General features: G+C 36.8%; 1 long non-coding RNA gene across 1 annotated transcript in view; it reads right to left on the reverse strand.

The window, feature by feature from the left end:
- Positions 1-293: 293 nt before the first annotated feature.
- The window catches only part of LOC308246214, a 45,912-nt gene continuing 25,298 nt past the window's right edge, over positions 294-20,907 (reverse strand). Inside the window, exons 6-7 of the long non-coding RNA XR_013960374.1 lie at positions 4,008-4,120; positions 294-412 (exon numbers count right to left, since the gene is read on the reverse strand). This is a non-coding gene — a long non-coding RNA (uncharacterized lncRNA). The remainder of the gene's footprint in view (positions 413-4,007; positions 4,121-20,907) is intronic.

A 20,907-nucleotide genomic window follows, 5' to 3' on the forward strand; every position in this document is an offset into this window, starting at 1 on the left:
AAAAGACATGCAAAAGTTTAACTCCATCAAAGATTTTCTTTTTTCAATATCTCTGCATTTCGAACACTGTAATTTTCCTGGGTAATAAAGCAATAGGGGAACAACGATGATGGTGTAATAAAGCCAGATGATGTTCAATTGAAGACCCTCTTGCTCATTTTATTTCATAATCAAAATCCTAAACATAAAGTTTAAAAGGGATTTGGTTTCCCATAGTGCCACCCCGACATTTGTGTTTGTCTGTAATGTGATCTGTACATATACATCTCAAGTCCCGTGGAAAGTTAGCATTAAATTACCAGTTAATGTTCCTCTGGAAGAACAGTGTTCCTTACAGCATGTCTTTGAAACAACTCAAATATCCTTATAGTTGTCCTTCAGTTTATGACGCTGAACCTATGGCGCTCCAGCCCTATAAGAAAATAGCAAAGATGAGATTGCCTTGTAGTCTCATTTAGACAGTTAATTTTATCTTTGTTTTCTTAAGTCACATTTCATTGTGCTTCTCGATGGTGCAAAACTAATTGGCTCTTATCACAGTTACATTACCTTCAAAGGCAGATAAAATTAATGCAAAGTAAAAGATCGCTACAATCAGAGATATCTGCTTAAAAGGGAGACGGGCTTGCATAAAGTGGCTGCACAATCCACAGAAGGCTCTGGCAGAATAATAAATCATGACTTTCTCCAGGTTATCATCTTGTGCTCGAGTTCATTATTTTGTATCATTTGTTTTAACCTTGGATTGTCCCTACTACATCTGCTCTGCTGTGATTAATTCTGCTGATGGAAATAAACTGTCGAAGGGCAATGCTGTACTGCATGACTAATTAGCCTACCGAATTATATCCATAAATTAACATTTTGTTTTTATTCATTTAAATAAATCTAAGTTGTCTAAACTTTTGTATAGATCATTCTAATATCAATGTATTTTTATAAACTTTTAGCTAGATCAATTTATTTACCTTTTGGTCAACTAATTCTTAAATGGCTTCTTTCCTTCACTTTCTTAAAACTATTATAGCTAGGTTATTGTCCCTGTTGGCCTAAGAGGAAGAAATATATATTTTTTTCTATTAAACTGAGCTCTCTACCAGGCTCTCAGCTTGAGCTTACCCTTCCTCAGCTTCCTCCTGCCCCCTAATGCTGGCCACAGACCATCATCCTCTGTTTCTATTGGCTATATGAAAATGATTACCCCTTGGACTGAATGCGTCTCCCTCAAAATTCATACCTTGAAGCCCTAACCCTCAGAGTGATGGTATTAGGAGATGAGGCCTTTGGGAGCTAATTAGGCTTAGATTAGGTCATAAGGGTGGGACCCTCATGATAGGCCTAACATCCTTATAAAAAGAGGAGGAGGAGGATGCAGCACAAAGGCCGAAAACCAGGAAGCATGCTCTCCCTAGCACCTTGATCTTGGACTGCTCAGCTTCCAAAACTGTGAAAAGTAAATGTTTGTTGTTCAAACCTAAGGCCTGGTCTTCATATAGCAGACCTTGGGCTATGCTACATTGATGGTAAAGAAAGAGACACAGGACATATGGGAGCCCGATCATTGTGTATAGCTGTTGAATTGCTGCAAATAATTCTAAATTTATACCAGATTGCAGATTCAAGCTTTTGATCCTGATATTGTTAGGACTGGTTCAGAAACTAGCAAATCGCCATGAGAGTAGCTGAGGAAGGACAGATGGGAGACATACACTGATTGATGTGATCTGATGTGATCATACATGTAGTAAGAGCCTATAATTGAACTTTTTGAAACTTTAGCCTAATGATATATGCTTTGAGAAAGCACACATGCCTGAGGGGCAGAGGAAATAGAGAAGTTGGGAAAACTTGAGAGGCATTTATATTCAACTTCAATAAAATGATCAATAACTTATTCAGGTATTGAATTGTTCTGATTCATTTAGATTTCTGATTATTTGAGCTAATAGAATATTACTTGGGAATAAACTTTTCTTAAATTTATTTCTCTTAAATTAGCTTAACTTTACTAACTTATCATAGGAGTATAATGCACAGAGCATAAATTACTTCAATAATAGAAGATTGTCCATAACTCATAATCATTACTCTACTGAAGAAGTAGTAAGTACAGTTTTGAACAAGTCTTTATTAATTCCAGTATGCACATTTTTGTACACGAGTCCCCAATTTGAACTTATTTTCTTGGCTGTGGGAACTCAGTATATTGTACTAACGGTGGTGAGGGTCCTATTTAACTATGATTCCTTGGTTCCTTACATGCCTAGGACATACCCCCATACATGTAAAATAAAAGGTTAATTGAGGATTTTGCTTGTCTAAATATATATTAGTTATTAAACTTGGAATAAATAACATTTTAGAGTACTTTTTCAAATTTCCACATTATACGATCCAAATCTGTTACCAAGTAGAGGAACACAGGAAAAAGTCTTATAAGCAAGTCTATTAATAGAGAGAGATTTTTCTTGCAAAAGAAAAAGAGGAAATGTAGGCTTTATTTCGTGTACACACCATGTAACCAAACTGTTCTAGTTGTTTCGCACATATTCACATTGAATCAGCGACTGTGTGTGACATTTTGTCTCCACTATGGAAATGAGGAATGAAAGAGGCAAAGATATATTATATTAACTGGGTAAGCAGCCCAGCTAGGATTAAAATTCCTAATTCTAAAGCTTGCTTTGGTTTTCACTGCCACATACTTTAGAAATGCCTGTATGCATAAGCTTTTATCAAAGAAATTTTGAAATCCATTTTTTTTCCAGATAATGCTGCAGTTATGAAATCTATTTCAATATACAGGGTGGGGCAATATACAAGTTTATAGTTTGGAGTGCATGAAATAGTTTATTCTTATATTATTATTTAATAATTATTGAATTATTTTTATATGCATGACTATAAACCTACTTTTGCCCCCCCCCCACGTATAACGCTGACTCCATAAAACCCTACATATCAATCCCCAAACACAAATATATTTTCCTATTTAATAACTCAGTATTGCTCAAGAGAAAAATCAGCTTGAGAAGGCCCCTGGTGTACGGATAACCTGCACAAGAGGGATGGCATATAAGTTTCGTCTCCTATGTCTTATCAATTGGTAGTGGCTGCCTGGATCTCTGCGTGGAGAAGAAACTGAGCCCGTGTCTAGAGTTAGCAGGAAGCAGCCTTGGGATCCATTAGAGACCAAGTCCATGGTCATGGGGGAGGAAACAGCAGCACATGTGCCATGTATTGGCAAGAGCTGCCACAAATATTAGTAAAATGGTATGTGATTTGGGATGCAACTGCTCAAAACTGCCTTCCACACTCAAAATTCTCTCTTTAATCTCCCTGTTGGAGTTTACTGTTTCCTAAGCTGGCCTGTTCATAAGAATCAGCGAGGCTATTTATTTAAAAGCACTATTCCCTGGGCCTCTTCTGGAGATTCAGGATGCTAACAGTGGGAGGCCAGGAAATTTATGATCTGGCAAATTTGGGAATATTCAAGTTGCCTTTGTATTCAGAAAGTCCCTGTGAAGGACAAACATTAACTTATTAAGCAGTAATACTTTAAGGTATAATCTTTCTAGTAGAGATTGGAGTCCATATAGGCCAGGGGCAAACAATGAGTCAATTTGATGAACTGGTGATCGGAGAAATTCACAGCACTTGAGAGCCTACCTACCTCATCTGGCTCTGTCCAAATTGCTGGCTTTTAAAAAATATATATTCCTATTGATTTCAGAGAGGAAGGGAGAGAGAGATAGAAACATCAACGATGAGAGAGAATCATTGATCGGCTGCCTCTGGCACACCCCCTACTGGGATCCAGCCTGCAACCTGGGCATGTGCCCTGAAGGAACCGAACTGTGGCCTCCTGGTTCATAGGTCAACGCTCAACCACCGAGCCATGCAGGCTGGGCAAAATTGCTGACTTAATCTCATTCTGCTTTTCCTCTCACTCACTCTACTCCAGTCACACTAGTCTTTCTGTTGCTCTAACAAGTGCAAGGTCCCACCTCAAAGCCTTTGCCCTGGTAGTACCCCCGCATGGGGTGTCATTCCTGGAGACCTTCACAGGACTGGTGCCTCTAATCCTCTGTTAAGTTGTAGGGCTATTAAGTGAAAGAGCCTGTTGGTAAGCAAGGGGAAAAAAGAAAGCACAATTTTAAGTCTGTGAAGCAGACACTACTCATTGCTCATCTGACAACCAGAGACTCTTTAATTTGTGAAAGGGAGGATCCCTTTCTTAGCTATAAGCAGTGAGTTATGAAAGTCATCACATAGCATCTGCAATGGAATTGGGGTATCCTATCTAATAAAAGAGTAACATGCAAATTAACCATCAATCCGCTACACCCACAAGCCACGCCCACCAGCCAATCGGGAGCAAGTATGCAAATTAACCCAACCAAGATGGCTGTAGCCACGGAGCGAGCAGGAGGCTTGGGTTTCCCCGGCAATGGAGGAAGCCAAGCTTTCTGCACACCCTGGCTGGCCCAGGCCTCCACTCAAGGCTACAAAGTTTCAATTATAGAAGATAAATAAGTCCCAGATACCAGGGCCTCTGCTTGGGTCGCTGGGGGGCATGGCCGGCCTGCAAACCACCACAGGCCCCTCGCCCAGGCCACCCTACGCCCCAAGGGAACCCCCACCCTGATCTGGGACACCCTTCAGGGCAAACTAGCTGCCCCCCAGCTGTGCACCAGGCCTCTATCCTATCTAATAAGAGAGTAATATGCAAATTGACCATCACTCCAACACACAAGATGGCTGCCCCCATGTGGACACAAGATGGCTGCCACATGATGGCCAGCAGGGGAGGGCAGTTGGGAGGGACCAGGCCTGCAAGGGAGGGCAGTTGTGGGTGATCAGGCCTGCAGGGGAGGGCAGTTGGGGAGGACCAGGCCTGCAGGGGAGGGCAGTTAGGGGTGACCAGGCCTGCAGGGGAGGGCAGTTAGGGGCAAACAGGCTGGCAGGGGAGCAGTTAGGCATCAATCAGGCTGGCAGGGGAGTGGTTAGGGGGTGATCAGGCTGGCAGGCAGAAGAGGTTAGGGGCAATCAGGAAGGCAGGCAGGCGAGCAGTTGGGAGCCAGCAGTCCTGGATTGTGAGAGGGATGTCTGACGGGCAGTCAGACATCCCTTGAGGGGTCCCAGATTGAAGAGGGTGCAGGCTGGGCTGAGGGACACACACCCCATGCACGAATTTCGTGCACCGGGCCTCTAGTGGAAAATAACGGCTTTCCCAGAAAGAAAGAAACAGAATGCCGAGAATAAAAAGGAAGAAGAAAGCCACTAGTTACATAATAATTAAACCTGGGTAAAACATATTCCTTAAAGCCATTCAATCACTGCCTTATCTTTCCTGATCCTTGCAGGGTGCTCATAAGTGTAATCATCTGACTGTATCTTTGAAATAGCATTAGGAGCTGGGAAGCATCTTTATAAGCACTAACTGGAGCAACTCTGAAGAAAACATCATTAATCATGTCATCTGATAAGAGATACTGTCAGTGTTACATTTAGAAATTTATACTCAGACTGAATTCCAGTAAACATCCCTTGCGCATGTGTTAGGGATTAGGACAATGAAGGCTTCTTTGTTTACTATAAATCTTTAAAAATATTAGATAGGCATAATTTCTCAAAATGGAACTCACGGAGACACATTTGGTCTTGCAGGTGCAGACTCTTTCCAGTCCAGTTCACTTTGCACAACGTTGCTGCTGTCTCTTCAGAAAGTACGACTTTCACTGCACCAGCCACCTCCTGAACATACACTGAGAATGCTACCATAGCTCCCCATTGCTTTTCTGAATACATTTTAAAATCCTTAGGTTGGTTTTTAAGACACATACTTACTTAGCTATTGCTAGATGTATTCATCATCAGGTAAGGTTTATATCAAGTTTTAATAATCAACCAAAGTATAAGAATCAACTGCTTAGTATATATTAAGAATTATATAAGGCATCTTGAAGATACAAAAAAATATATGAAATACTTGCAATCCTTAAGGACCACCCAAACTAACCTAATAAGAGAAAGCAACATTGCAAAGAATGATGGAGGAGAGAAAGATATTGAGACGTGTGTTTCTCCAGGTCCCTCCATGCTGTCTCAAAGGGTAAGAGATCCTTCTTTTTTATTGCTGCATAGTATTCCATGGTATAAATGTACCACAGCTTTTTTACCCACTGATGGGCACTTGGGCTGTTTCTTGATCTTAGCTATTGTAAATTGTGCTGCTATGAACATAGGGGTGCATACATTCTTTCTGATTGGTATCTCTGGTTTCTTAGGATATATTCCTCAAAGTGGAATCACTGGGTCAAAGGGCAATTCCATATTTAATTTTTTGAGGAAACTCCATACTGTTTTCCATAGTGGCTGCACCAGGCTGCATTCCCACCATCAGTGTACTAGGGTTCCCTTTTCTCCACATCCTCACCAGCACTTGTCATTTGTTGATTCCATTCTGACAGATGTGAGGTGATACCTCACTGTTTTAATTTGCATCTTTCGGATGATTAGTGACTTTGAGCATTTTTCATGTCTCTTGGCCATCTGTATGTCCACTTTGGAGAAGTGTCTTTTCAAATGTATTTTTGTTCATTATATAAGGATAAGAAAAAAACTGGTTTCCCAGTCATTAGTTAGCTAGCATTATGAATGGATTAGTGCATCATTTATAGAGTGACATAGCAGTTTTATCAAATATATGCATACTTGATTTAATGTCACTTTGGTAATTCCCTCTCTCTGTATATTTCCCCCTCCTCAACCTCCAAGTACTGTTGTGAACTCTCAGCCAACGGGAGCTGGTATGTACTGTGATTCACTATATAAAACAACTCTCAGCTAATAAGCGTAAGTATATTATAGCTTTCAGCTCGGAAATATGCTACTTAGCTAACTATGAGATGAATATTTTCTGCAGCACATGTTATTTAAAAGATGCTGTGGCCTTTTTCCTTATTTTATACACTGGAGAACAGTTTGCTTAACAATGGCTGATTAAATGAGTGGAAATAATAATATGAGCTACACTTCATATAAACAAAGTGATAGTGTTAAAATAGGTCTTGAAGTGAACATTTGAAGAGGCTGAAGTTGCCTTTTAGAATATAAGCAAGAAAGCAGAAAGTTAAGGTCATCAGGAAGCTAGATATTGACAAGGGACAATTAACATCAAGAAGCTCATCATAAGCATCACAATGACCTGGATTGACCATACAATTGTACAACGATACTTAGAAAAAAGCTATGGCAGGAGTCTTCTCATTTCAGAGACTCTAAGTAGATTGCAGGCGTGGCTGCCAAGGCAGGATATCCGGAAAGCATCTCCATAGGGAGTGGTAATAGTGATTCTCCTATAGAATTGATTCAGTTATGCTCCTTTTTACAGTAACACAGCCCTTCCATTAAAAAGGGTATGTGTGTACCAAATTCCCATAAGTACACATGGGTCTGTTTCAGGAATCTAAATTCTGCAGTATTAATTTATGTGTTCATTTATGTGTCCATCAACATGTTTTACAGACACTTTTTCACATATCATATAAAAACATTTTCAGAAAGAGCTTGAATATATTTTAAAAATATTTTTATTGATTTCAGAGAAGAAGGGAGAGGGAGAAAGAGATAGAAACATCAATGATGAGAGATTCATTGATTGGCTGCCTCCTGCATGCCCCACCCTGGAGATTGGGCCAGCAACCTGGGCACGTGCCCTAATGGGAAATCAAACTGTGACCTCCTGGTTTATAGGTCAATGCTCAACCATTGAGCCATGCCAGCTGGGAAAGAGCTTGAATATTTTGGATGACTTACTTTCCCAAATGAACTTTAAGAAAAACTTGACAAGTTTTCATAAATAAATTTAAAAATTAAAAAGTTCTATCAGTGTTTTCATTGAGCTTATACTGAACAGATGACTTGGGGAAACTCTCATATTGTTTTTCCTCTTCAGGTTCATAATATGTTTATTCAGGTAGTTTTTATATACTTTAGTAAATTTTTATCATACAATCCTATAGTTTGTTACTGGTTATTTTGTAAAGTTAATTGCTTTAGTTGTGGAAACTTTTTAAAATGATATTTTTAAATTATGTTTTGTTGGTGTTTAGGGAAGACAACTATTTTATTTACCTACATGCAGTCACTTTACTGACTTAACGTGGGAACAGGTAGTTTTCCTTTTGATTGCTGGATTTTTTTGTTAACAATCGTGACATATCCAAATGCCAGGTTAGCCTCTTTTCCCCCCAGTATTGATACCTTTCTTCTTTTTTCTTGCATTATTCCACTGGCTTATAAGTTTGTCTGATTTTAATGGTTTTCAATGTTTTATCATTAAGTATATCTTTGTATGTCTCTAGTGCATTTTCTTGATCAGGTCAAGCAAACTTCATTCTATTTGTATTTTAGTATTATATTTTTTTCACAATATTTTCAAGATGTCTAGTGATTCTACGGTACTATATATGGTCTATATAAATTCCTTTTTAAAAATGTATTAAATGTTTTGTGATCTATTTTTAATATTTATGAATGTTTTAATTCATTCTGGGAAAAAATGAATTGTTTGTTAATTTCCACATAGAGTTATTAAATTGTGATTACGGAGTTACTTAATCCTATATCTTTTGACTATTTATGAGAACATTTTGTTCAAATTTTCCTCTGTTAATATAGATTGTACATTTCTCCCTACCTTTTCACTGTTTTGTTTTTCTTTTTGTATTTCAATTGAGTTGATAGATACATAAAGATTCATAATGGTTGCAACTTATTGGGGGGCGGGATTAATCAACAAAACACATTCCATTTTACTTTGACTCTAAGTATCACTCCTAGTCTCTCTTTGTCAGTACTTACTTGGTATATTTTTCATCATCCCTTTATATCCAAATTTTTGTTTTAGATCTATCTCCTGTAATCAGCATATCATTAGATATTTTTGCTACCCAATATAATAATGTCTTTCATAAGATTAACTTAACATTTTGACTTTAGTTGCAATGCATATACATTTGGTATTTTGTATTTGCTATGTTTTCTTCCTCATTTATTTCCTGTCTCCAGCTGGATCTGTTTAGTTTTGCCTATGTCATTTTTTTTTTTTTTCTGTCTAGGAGTTTGGTAATAATTTGTCCAATTATTTTCTTCTCTTGCTTGTCTTTATTTTAACTCATGTTTTCCTATAATGTCAATCATTGCTGTCAATAAGCTTTCACCCGCCGAAGCCCGTTTGGCTCAGTGGATAGAGCGTCGGCCTGCGGACTGAAGGGTCCCGGGTTCGATTCCGGTCAAGGGCATGTACCTTGGTTGCGGGCACATCCCCAGTGGGAGGTGTGCAGGAGGCAGCTGATCGATGTTTCTCTCTCATCGATGTTTCTAGCTCTCTATCCCTCTCCCTTCCTCTCTGTAAAATATCAATAAAATATATTTAAAAAAAATAAGCTTTCACCCAAATTAGATAAGACCTTTAATATCCTTAATCTCTCCTAATCTCTCATGCTCTGTGGATATCATCTGGAGTTTTACTTACAGATTTTTAAATGATTTGCTTTACATTGTGTTTCAATTCTTATGTGAATTTTATCTTATGGACTGTGATAACTTTTACAATAACCACAAAAAAACTATTTTTCTGTCAGTTTCAATTCTTTATTTGCTCATGATTATCTCTTATTCCACATATTCTTTCTGGTTGTATGTATTTTCATTTTCAGTATCTCGAAGTGATACTTTTAGAAAGCATTCATGGTGATCATTTCTGAGTCCTTTAATATATACCAATGCCTTAATTTTGCCCTCTAAACAATAATTTGGCTAGGCACAGAAATATAAGATAAAAATAATATTCCTTTAGAATGGCAAAAATATTGTTTCATTTTGCTTATTATCTAGGAGATCAAATGAGAAGTTTGACAGAAATTTAAATATTATTTCTTTTAAAAAATATTTTTATTGATTTCAGAGAGGAAGGGAGAGGGAGAGAGATAGAAAGATCAGTGATGAGAATCATTGATTGGCTGCCTCCTACATGCCCCCTACTGGGGATTGAGCTTGAAACCTAGGCATGTGCCCCAACCAGGAATTGAACTGTAACCTCCTGGTTCATAGGTCAGTGCTCAATTAATGAGACAACCCAGATAAGAAATCCCAGTGATTATTCTCAATGTGTTTTCCCCCAATTAAAAATAAGCTAGAATATACCTGATGTGGGATGTAGAAAGCCACAATGGTAAACTTTTAATCAAATATCAAGGGAAAACAATGGAAAGGTTATATTTGATTTTTTTTCTTATTTTATTTTAAAATAGAATAACCCCGAAGTTATTCTATTATAAAGGGACAGGGTAGGAAACAGATTCCCCATTGTGAGTTCTCCTGATGGCTTCTACAAGGATCATGGAGATGCCACCTGCCTGAATTTTGGAGCAATGTTTCACCTCATCCTCCTGAGGTATGGTATTGGTAACTACTACCACTTGAAAGCATGTACTATTGATATGGGTAATGGCCAGGCCAGAAAAGATTCTCCATTGGGTTGGGCTCATGGATAGGATAAGCTCAGGACTGGAGTAGGCAAGAAAAATGGTAAGATTTGGTAATGTCTGTAAAACATTACTTTGCAGAAAAAAAACTGTTTTATATATAGAATGTGCTATTCTTACAAAGCCAAACAAACAGCTATGTCAAAAAAGCTACATCAAAATGCCCTGCAGCTGATCCAATAACATCTTTCCCCAACATCCACATGCTTGGTCTCCTCATTTCAGACTCTTCATGGTTGACAGTGCCTGCCGGCTCATTTCTGTCCCTAATCTTTCATTCATGTTCTTTCCTATCGTAAAATCAGCAGACCCACCTATACCATATACTTCTTATCCCTAGCCAGACTTACATATAGTGATTTTTTCTTTTAAATACATTTTTATTTATTTCAGAGAGAGGAAGGGAGGAGAGAGAGAAACATCAATGATGAGAGATAATAATTGATCAGCTGTCTCCTGCATGATTCCAACTGGGGATCGAGCTCAAAACCCAGGCATGTGTTCTGACCGGAAATTGAACCCTGACCTCCTGGTTTATAGGTTGATGCTCAACCACTGAGCAACACCAGTTGGGCAATACAGTGATTTTTAAAGAAAATACTGTGGCTTAATTTAGCAGCACTAAAAAGTACTTGCAGCTTCAATTAAAATGATTTTTCTCTTAGTGTTCTCAATGTGTCACATATTCTTAAAGTTTAAGAAAAACAAAACAGACTTTTAAATAGACTTAATATTACCTAAATAGGACTGAATACTAATGTAAACATTAAAAACCCATAGTTGGTTGCATTTTCCTTGAGGTGTTAAGTAGGATAAGTTTTTGTCTTGCTGCTATTTTTGCTCCAAGCTCTCACTGTTTCAACACCTCATATTTTCAAGGATTTGTCTAGAATCATAAAATGTTCAAGAGGAAAATGGCCTTAGAGACCACCAGTCTAACATCCCAATTCACAGATAGAGGACTGAGGCCCAGAGAAGTGAAGCAATTTGCCTGGGACCTAACCGCTAATTGGAGGCAGAATATGGAATATGGGATTCCTGAATTTTAAAACAGGGATTTTCTCACTGTCCCATTAATAGGTCTTTTTTTTTTTTTTTGAGGTTTATCAGAATGAAGGAACAATTAAAAAGTTGTGCAGAAATTTTTGCAGAAAATGTTTACTCTTTAATCAAACAACTAACTACAAAAAGAACAAAACCCCAAACCAAGATTTGAAAATTCTCTTACTTTAAACAATTATTTCTAGAAAGAAATGGAGCATTAGTAGGGTCATGGAAATATCTTTATTACTCTGACATTTCTGCTACGTGGATCTATTTAAAGGGGACTTAGCTACTGTTGACTTGAGTCTCTGTAGTTTGTGAGACATCTATCTCATCATTGGCTGTTTCTGACAAAAGCTATAGGTAGGAATGATGCCTATAGAACAACACATTCTCTAAGACTTTCTTTCCCCTTCCCCTCCCTCCCTCCCTCCCTTCCTTTTCGTATCAGCACAACACTCTAACCAACTGAGCAACTGGGACAGGACCTAAGACATTGTTTCTTAATAAATTTCTCTGAAAATAAAAATTGTGATATAGAGAAAATGCCTTATCTTTCTCCTCCCAAGGCAAGCATATTTAAATGTAATTTCTCCAGATGAGAATTGTTGTATTTTGAAGGTCTTTTGAATCAATATGCAGAATATATGTATTACCTTGGTAATAGTTTCTTGCTTTCCTGATTATTCTTTTACCCTTCACAAGTCTAGCATAATAATTCAAAAAGAGCCCTGATGCAGCTTGATCAGCTTAGGAGAAAAGACATTCAGTCAATTCTTTCAGAAAGTGCAGAAAAATGGTTGTTGTATTTTAAGTAAAATAAATGCTTTCCTAAACATACTTGCAGTTGACAAAATGCTAGATGTTTAGGTGGCAATTATAGTTCTTTGATAAACTGTCACATCTTGTCACAACACACTTTATAAACACGGAAAGATTTAGATGTCCTTTATGACAGCTTTGTGTAGGTTGAGAATGTTTGACAGTTAATTTCCAACAAGGAACATATTTTTCTTTCCAGCAGTTATCTGCTTGTTTATTAGGAAGAGTTTCTTTGTGCTTTTAATCTTACTCATTGGACTCACAGTTCCAGATCGTTACTGTAATATTACCTTCCCTCACTTATTGTTCATAATCATCATCCACAATTCTTTGAGAAAACAATTTCCCACAGAGCTTCACATTGGTAGGAATGCTTTAAAGTTTGTTTGGAAATTGCTTATAATTGAAGTTGACTACTGTGTGTTTTTACTAAGCTTTTTGTTGGAAACCTGTCCTTTTATACAATAGATGTGAAGATAGTGATTAGATAAATAAAGCTGAGTGAAACAAATAGGGAAAAAAGAAGAAAATTTTGTGACTCAGAAATGTGACTTTAATTCTGAGTATTATGTTAGAATCATTTTTGAAACACACTTTGGAATTATTTTTTTTTTTAATTTTCTGGTGAACTTAAAAATCTTAGTATGAAATAATCTTAGAATAACAATGAGATTACACGTGCTGAATCAATACAGTGACAGAAGAATCAATATATGAGAGGTTTCTAGATTGCAAATAAGAAAATATCTCCCTAGTATTTATGTACAATATTTTAAAAACAGTTTTTGATAATGGATCTTTGCTTTCTCATGTAGACTATTAGTTGCATGAAATTACTGAAAAGATACTCATGTTAATTATATTTTGACAAAATACAAGCTCCACTTATGCTATTCAAACCTACTTAAAACACATTTTATTCTTTTCCCTTCAATTGTGACAATTAATTTAATCCTCATGATAAATATGAAGACCGTTTGTTCATTCACATAAGTAAAAACTGAGTGTAGTGTGGTTTGGAATGGGTTAGCGGCTTTCAAACTTTAAGGGCATCAGAATCAGTGTTAGAATCTAGATTCCTGAGCCTCATCCCCAGAGCTGCTGATCAGTACATCTGGGGGGAGCCCCACACTTTGTTTCTGTTGTGACACCAGGTAATGTTGATGCTGCGTCCCCGCGACCACACTTTTGAGAACCACTAGATTATATCACCAATATTTATTTTGCCCTTTGGGAAGATAAAAAGTGGAGTTGATTTATTTTGCTTCTACATATTTCACTATTCCTTATAATGTGACATATTTTATTTTGCTTCTAGAACTTTTCTCTTAATATTTTTTTTCTATGTATTAATATTGCTTTCAAATCTTACATCACCTTTTAGGAACTATACACATATATCCTCACAAATGTTCAAGATACTGCCAGTGAAAAACTGTTTTTTTCTTTAATTTCACTCTTCTTCTTAAATATATTTTTACTAGGTATGCAATTCCAGCTGGTCAGTTATTTTCTCAGCCCATTGAGGCCATCATTTTCTCTCTCTTTGGATTTCATTGTTGCTGTTTAGATCTCAGCCTCCTTTGAAGTTATTCCTTTGAAGATAATGTATTTTCTTCTTCTAGCTCAGAAGTTCCCAACATGGGGCACATGCCCTACAGGGGCAATTTGATTTTTAAGGGGGGGCAATTTGAGAATGAGTTATGAACAATGATTTTTTTTTGCATTTCTTATGGTTCTAGGGGCCTCATATACAGTATATAAATGTATATTGTGACATAATTATGCATTTCAGTTCTCTGATATATGTTTTGAAACTTAATTTGCTATTTTTCATATCACTTCATATTATTATTATTATTTTTAACAATTTCTTAGTGATTTCTTCCTCAGCACTTCAACTGTCCTTTCTTTCTTTTATTTTTCTCTTTCATGGATGCCATGTTCTTTGGAAGCTTGCTTAGACCAAGTTAATGGCCTTTTAAGCTTCCTCCATGTGAATAGGGGTTCACTTTTTGAATAATAAGAATTATATGACGGGGGGGGGGGGGCATCAGGATTTTAGAGATGTTTAGGTGGGGCATGGCCAAAAAAAGGTTGGGAACCACTGCTCTAGCTGCTTTTTATGGTCTTCCTTCCTTCCTTCCCTCCTTTCCTCTTTCCTTCCTCCTTTTCTTCTGATTCAAATTCAGTGTTATATGCCGAGGTCTGGAATTGTCTAAAGTAATTACATGCTTGAGATTCATTTGACTTCTTCAATCTGTGGATTGTTGTTTTTCATCAGTTGAGAAAAAAAATTCTCATTAATTATCTCTGCAAATATTGCTTCTGTCAAATTCTCTTTCCTCCTACTGGAACTCTGATGAAACTTAAAATATACTTCTCATTCTATTTTCCATGAATCTCCATTTCATAGTTTCTTTTAAAAAATCATTTTTTATGTTGCATTTTTCTGACCTATCCTGCAGCTTCCTTTATTCTCTTTTCATCTGGATCTACTGTGTCATAAAAACAGTGATTGAGGGCTTTTGAATAACTATTCTTTTAGAGCAGTGTTAGGTTTACAATAAAATTGAGAGGAAGTTACAGAGATTTCCCATATAGCCCCTGCCCCCACACATGCATACCCTCCCTATTATCAACATTATCAACATCACTAACCACAGTGGTATTTTTTTTTTTTTACCAGAGATTAACTACATTGATGTTGTAATTATCTAAAGTCCAGAGAATATCTTAAGTTTCATTCTTGGTGTACATTCCATGGGTTTGGACAAATGGATAGTGACATGTAACCATCATTATAATAACATACAGAGTATTTCCACTACGCTATAAATCCTCTGTGCTCTGCCTTTTCATTTCTCCTCCCTTCTCTCACCACTGGCAACCATTGATCTTTTTAGCGTCTCCATAGTTTTGCCTTTTCTGGAATATCATATCGTTGGAATCATACAGCTTGTATCCTTTTCAGATAGACTCCTTTCACTTAATATGATTTAGGGTTGTTTCATGTCTTTTCATGGCTTGATAGCTCATTTCTTTTCAGCGTTCAATAATATTCCATTGTCTGGATGGACCACAGTTTACGTATCTATTCACCTACTGAAGGACATCTTGGTTGCTTCCAAGCTTTGGCAATTGTAAATAAAGCTGTTATAAACATCTGTGCGCAGGTTTTAAGTGGACATAAATTTTCACCTCTAGATGAATACTAAGGAGTGTGATTATTGGATCATACTGTAAGAGTATATTTAGTTTTGTAAGAAACCTTCAAATTGTCTGCCCAAGTGACTGTGCCATTTTGTATTCCCACCGGCAATGTATGAAAGTTACTGTTGCTCCACATCCTCACTGCATTTGGAGTGTTCTAGATTTAGGCCATTCGAATAGGTGTGCATATCTTTAAGTTTTTCATTTTAGTTCTTCTATTTTTCATTTGTAGACATTTTGTCTAATCTCTTTTCAATCCGTCTGAGATGATTTTTAGAGTTCATTCATTGTTCTCTGAAGATATCTCCAAACATGTTCTTTTTTCAAACTATTTTTTAAAACATAGTATAATAGCTATTTTATAAGCTCTATCTGGTAATTCCAATGTCTGAAGTTCTTGGAATTGGTATCTGTTGTCTATTTTTCTTGCTCATGATGAGTTTTTCTTTTGTGGTTGCTTATGTTTATGTGCCCTCATGTCATATGCAATTTTATTGAAATTCTCTGAAGCCTCAAATATAACTTGTTTTTCTTTCAGAGAGAATTTGTTTCTGACTCCTATATGCAATGGCTGTTAGTCTAGGACCATCTCAAATGTACTTAAGTTTCCCTGGCCCATCTGGGTGATATAACCCCAGACTTCAGAACCATGCAAGGGTAGCCTAAAGTCGAGACTCAGGGATCCACACCTCCCAACCCTTTCATCCCCTTCTCACACTATTTTTCTCTGCTCTCTGCTATGCTCACCAATAAGTCATCCCTCCCTGTTATGGACTGTGCAGGCTGGTTTACTTCTGCTTCACCATTAGTCTTCTGAAGATGGAGAGCTCTGGGGTCCCAATTTAATGAGTAGAAGGTCTCCTATGATACTCTTCACCTTGGATAGGCCCTGGGCCTTAAATTCCATTACCCTTGACCCATGAAGTCTATAAAACTGAAAATTATGCTATTTATACCTAGTCATAGCTCTTTATCAAGAATTTAGGATGAGCTCACATCCCCTCCCTGAGGGCAGAATGGTGGAAGCAGCAAGCAGCAACTACCACTGGCAGAGAACACTGTCCCTGGGAGAAGGTCATCCTAGCGAGGCCAGTGTGCGTAGTGGCTGATGAAGAGCCTGGACTGGGCAAATCTGTAGGGTCTTGTGTAAGTAACAGAAACCAGTCGTTTGACATTTTGAGACAGGGCTTATTTTTTTAATTAGCTAGTATAAGCCTGTGCCATTATAGTCATATTTACAGTTCCCACCTGATTTTCCATGTCAGCGAGGACCTCTGATATCAAGGTTACACACCTATATTTATGATAAAGTCAAGGTTAGTGATAAGAGAGACTACATACACATAATGAGTGTATATTCTATAAACTACCTTCTAGTAATTTGTCTTTAAAAATGTTCTTGTGATTGTTATTCACTTTAGCAGTTTACTTTGCCAACAGTCAATTTTTGTATAAATACATTCTGCTTCATATCCTTATATGTTAATTTACTTCTTATCTATTCAACTCATGAGCTCTCATTTCAGATAAACAACAATGAAAAGCAAGAAACAGCTTATTAGCGTCAATCTATTTTCTTCCTTTTGTAGACATACAAAAAAAAAGTTTTGCCAGTGAATAAATGAATTTATGACAATAAGCTATTATGTTATTTCTTAAAAATTATGTATTTTTAAAGAAATATTTTATTTTCACTAACTTCGGAGGGTTCTGCTCTGTGCTTGGGGCCTAGGAAAACAGTGATTAATGGGACTTCCAAGTATGAGGAGTAAAATGGCAATAGTTGGTGTCTGATTTTCTGTAAGGTTAATCCAATTGCAAAGGGTAGTTTGATGTTATGGATTTGCATACAGACTCTGATGCCAGACTGGGTTTGAATCCTGGCTCAATAGCTTATGATATGAGTGACTTTAGGCAAATTACTTAGCATATATTTTTTTTGTCAGTGTTTCCTCATCTATACAATGGATGACCATAACAGTACTACCAACCTCTGAGGATTGGAGGATTTAATAAGCAGAACAAATATAAACCATTAGTAAACAGTACTTTATATACTTTATGTATATCACATGTACTTTATAAATGTTGGTTATTCATGTAAATGGGATACAGGTAGGTGATGAGATTTTTAAAAAGTGGTAGCAAAATCATGTCTGCAAAGAGTCCTGCTCCAGGTTCTTTATTTTCCCTGCTAGTAGCCCTGCGCACATATTCGTGCGCCAGTAGGTCACTACTGCCCTCCTGTAGCTCTCCACCCGCTGCCCCACCCTCCTGTAGCTCCCCCACCCCCCTCATAGCTTGCTTAGCCCTGCCCCCTCCAGTAGCTCTCTGCTGCCCGCTTGTAGTTCACTGCCCCACTCTCCTGCAGGTCGTTATGCTGTTGGTCGTTACGCCTCGGGGCATAATGGATAATTAGCATATTCCTCTCATTATATAGGATACCTTCCTCCTGAAGGGGCAATAACAGTGAAGTAGAATGGGGGAGATTATTGCTTGTGCTGTAGAGTGAGCTGTGATGAGACAGTCACATGCTGAAAGTATGCCTGCCCCAAAGAGTGCATCGTTCCCTCTCACTCCTTAAAGTAGAGGGTGTCTTCACCCGAAGACTCCTGACGTCAGGTCAAGTGAGAGTTGGGAAGGCAATGACATCTTAAACCATCCTTGAAACAGCAGGCTCTCTCCACATATAAGCGTACAATGAGGCCCGTAAGAAAGAGTTTAGGTATAAGGCCATGTGGAAAATTACTAGTTAACCAGAAGAGGATTGCTTCCTCATTTTTCTTACTTTATCTTACAGGGATTAAGCACATCTTAATAACAGATCATAAAATCTTTTGAATATTTCAATATTTAATTCGTAAAACTATACATTTTTTCAATTTTCAGTATATTTTATAGCAATAAATGGACATTAGGAAACACCATCTTCCTATCCTGAGATTCTATGATAGTAGACTATTGCTCCCAGGAAGACATTGCTGAAACATTTTGAACGAGGAAATATATGCTTTATTTATAATATCTCCAGGGAAAGAAAGCCTACAGATCCTTTTGATAATTTTGTTTAAAAAATACATAACTCATTTAGCAAATTCTTTATGTCTACTTTCCTGAAGTTTAATCTCTTTCTTGCTTATTTATTCTTCAGTAAAGATGGAGAGCAGCTGATATCATCCTCTTCATATACTTGAGAACCATTATTTAAAAATTCCTCTACCGAGTAATCTCATTTTGTCAAGGCCTTCATTATAGGTTCTATTTTTAAATCCTTTGATCTTTTTTACTGTTCTCCATCTCTCTCTCTTAAATCTCTGAATTTAAACAATGTGTGCTCCTGTGGGTCTGACCAGTGTAGTATTCTACTGGCTGTGTCAACTACTATTTATACATTCCAGTATCACACTTGTTTTTTTAGGAACAGTAAAAGCATTTCAACGGAGGTGATACATTATCTCTGAGCATTTATTTGTGTCACAGGTAAACTAAGGCCATTTGAAAACCAATATCCTCCCTTCATACAAGAGTATAGTTTGACTGTATTTTTTTCTAATTAAACAAGTTGTTTAACAGTTGTTAAAGAACAGCACTATATTCCAGAGCTACTTGGAGTTAATTATGGCTTATTATAAATTGAAGGATAAAAACAAAACAAAAAACACCAAAAAAAAAAGTGTAAAGAGGATAAAGAATGGATTTTTAGCAATTAATTGGATTGTATAATTTTTAAAAAGCCACTGTTCTGAAATAAATAAGTAGATCTTGGGTTGAACTGTTAGATTTCACCAGTGATATGCTTTTCATCTCTCCACTTTAAACATGCATTGTAGACCTAGGTTTATGTTTAAAGACTGCATCTGCCATTAGTATAGTTAAATAAAATTGGGATAATTATGTTATGAAACTGGAACCAAAATTGGCAAGGTAACTCAGTGAAATTTAAGAGTCCCTTGATTATTCTATTAGTTATCAGATTATTTCTTGGAGTTTATGATTAATATAAAAGGTACATGGCCCAGATTGTTTCTTATTTTAACTCTGTTTGCATGATAGGTTATGATGCTGCTTTGTTTAATGACAAAATTTTATTCACTTCTTTCATTTATCTTTGTGTCTTTAAAGAGCTTTACCACTTCTTAAAAACATTGCAATCAGAGAAGATTGTTATTAAATCCTTCCTTCCATAGTTACTCTCTTATTTTGCTGATGAAATCTTTGTTTACTTTTCTTTGAAAGGTTTAGATTATGGCCAACCATTTACAGCATATTCATAATTTATTTATGACTCAAAATAAAATGAGACCAAAAATTAGTGAACTTAACACTTGAAAGGTTCCATATGTTTGGATATGCTCAGATTATTATTTTTTCCATATAAACTTACACAAATCACTGAGATGTAACTTATGTGTAAGCACTGTATAAGATTTCATGAATATTTAGTGCTTTGTTTCTATTTCCAAGTCTGTGAAGTTTCATAAATCAGCACTGTTTTTTTGCTTGGTTGCTACATAGCTGTGACTTTTGTGCTGTCTCTTCTGTATTATAAAGGCTGAGTTTCATACAATTTGCATATGAAAAGAGTTCCTGGTAGGTAACAGACATACTATTTCGGTTCAGCGTTAAGGGTTATGCTTTAAGTATATAATGGAAATGTTTCGTGCACATTTAAATTTCACCTTAAACCTCCAACTCTTATATGTTGTTTACAGATTAGTAAATAGAGAGATTTTAAGAATCTATTTCCAATTTCATGTCTGGAATTCAAACTATTACCAAGTATTTATCTATCAGAATGCCCCATTGGCAATTTCTCAGACTCCATAACTGTAAAAATAGGCCCTCAGTTATTTTATTGGGGTGTTACATGTTCTAAACCAGATGACACTGGCTAATCATCAGTGTCATCAGGGTTTTTTTATGAAAATACATATTTCCAGACTCAACCTAGGACATGTTTTTTACTTGGTAGCATTAAACCAGTAACTCTCAACATTGGCTTCTCATTAGAATCCCCCAGGGAGCTTAAAAAAACAAAAACAAAAACAAAAGCTGATGTCTCATCCCCATCCCATGCCTGGGATCCAGATGTAATTGGTTCTGAGTCACCCTAACTCTAACCTGAACCCCAAGAGCTTTTCAGGCTGATGCCTAGCCTCTTTTGAGAACCGTTGCTTTAAACAATACATTTCTTGATTAGAGTTTCTTACAGTGCACATTGATTTGTTTTACAACTTTACAATTTCATTACTGTCTTCAAATATTTATCTCTTTT

Source organism: Plecotus auritus, assembly GCF_963455305.1.
Source record: "Plecotus auritus genome assembly, chromosome: 4".
Taxonomy (NCBI): Eukaryota; Metazoa; Chordata; class Mammalia; order Chiroptera; family Vespertilionidae; genus Plecotus; species Plecotus auritus.